The following is a 1444-nucleotide window of genomic DNA, read 5'->3' on the forward strand; positions in this document are numbered from 1 at the left end:
AATAAAAATCTGAAATAACGGCAGATACAGAAAAACAAGAGCTTGCTCATCAATCCGTCTGTTCCGTGAGTGTTCATATTAGGCCATCAGGATGGCCGAGGACTTCGAAATCTCCAATGTTTTTTATAACCGAATTATTCTGAGTAGATCCCACATCTTCGCAAATGGAAGAAATCCTTTTCGAATAATGGTCAGGAATCACGTGATGATTGGCAAAGAGGCGTCCCTTTACAAACCCACAGTACAGGCGACCGAAACCCTCTCTCTGAATTTTAACAACAAAAGTGAAAAAAGTGCTTCACTGCATCTAGGCAAATCAATCCCAAAAGCCTAACTAAAGAAATCTGGGGTCAAAAACTTCCGCCAACAGCTCTTCGACAAATATGAGTCCTTGTCACAGGAGCTCCGTTTAACTTGCTCAAATCGTCCGGACTTGGTTTAAGCGCAGAGGATTTCATTTTCGCGTACCAGGACGACGTCATTTTCACCTTATTACACCGTAGCTGTTTCTTCACAGGCACAAAGCTGCAGAAATTTTACAAAACAAAAACAGCCGAATTTTCTGGAACTAAGATTTACGGACAGCTGTCTTCATTGCACACTCGAAGCTTGACATTTTTCTTCAGAACTTCAAAGAAGGAATTATATTCATGCTCGAATTTTCGGCTACGCTTGACAAAATCATCACTACTAAAAAGAAGGAAACAAGGAGGTGTCAACCTTGAAAGGAAGCTGCAGCAACTTTAATCAAAATATTCGATTAAAATGATTATACTTGTGACGGGTGCTCTTGAAAGAGCAAAGCTATCACTGGTTTGCAACCTCAAAGCCACACCTACGTGCTAAAAGCATACAGATTCACTTGCGAAATGGATGAAGAGGGCTATCATACTTGTGTCGTTCTGTGGCCTCAACTCACAGTTGTAAGTTACCATTCATTATATATCATATATCTTACTTGATCTGTGTGCTGACTCACCTTGATCAGCTTCATATTTAATTTCCTCATTATCATTTGCATGACTTACCTCAGTTTCAGCACTAGAAGTTTGGACTACCTCGGGTGAAAATAGAAAAAAATATATTGTGAATATTAATCAATTTATGAGCATTAGTTATAATCTATTCCAGGCCATATTAAAAAAATAAAGAAGTTCCCCGAAGAAATAATATTATAAAGTCATGTTAGATTACAATCGCATTATGTAATAATTTTAGAAAAATATTACTGTTTTATTGAAACAAAATATTAGAATTTTACTTAATGTAATACCCTTATTTTATTTGGCCACAAGCTACCAACATTTTTTTGCATACACATGCACGCCTACACGAGATTGTTTCGAGGCGACTGATCGATACTAGTCACTCAGCTGCACAGCATAGTCAAGTCACACTTTCGGTACTTTCTCTATCCTCGGCTATACAAATACAAAATATGCAC

General features: G+C 37.7%; 2 protein-coding genes across 2 annotated transcripts in view; both read right to left on the reverse strand.

Annotated features, from left to right (window-relative positions):
- The window catches only part of LOC117167244 (ester hydrolase C11orf54 homolog), a 164438-nt gene that overhangs the window by 134111 nt on the left and 28883 nt on the right, over positions 1 to 1444 (reverse strand). The window lies entirely within an intron of this gene.
- LOC117167253 (ester hydrolase C11orf54 homolog) overlaps positions 1 to 1444 on the reverse strand; it is a 114911-nt gene that overhangs the window by 26741 nt on the left and 86726 nt on the right. Inside the window, exon 2 of the mRNA XM_033352058.1 lies at positions 1029 to 1063. The gene's annotated coding sequence lies outside the window, so the exon portion shown is untranslated. The remainder of the gene's footprint in view (positions 1 to 1028; positions 1064 to 1444) is intronic.

This window comes from Belonocnema kinseyi, chromosome 1 (assembly GCF_010883055.1).
Source record: "Belonocnema kinseyi isolate 2016_QV_RU_SX_M_011 chromosome 1, B_treatae_v1, whole genome shotgun sequence".
Classification (NCBI taxonomy): domain Eukaryota; kingdom Metazoa; phylum Arthropoda; class Insecta; order Hymenoptera; family Cynipidae; genus Belonocnema; species Belonocnema kinseyi.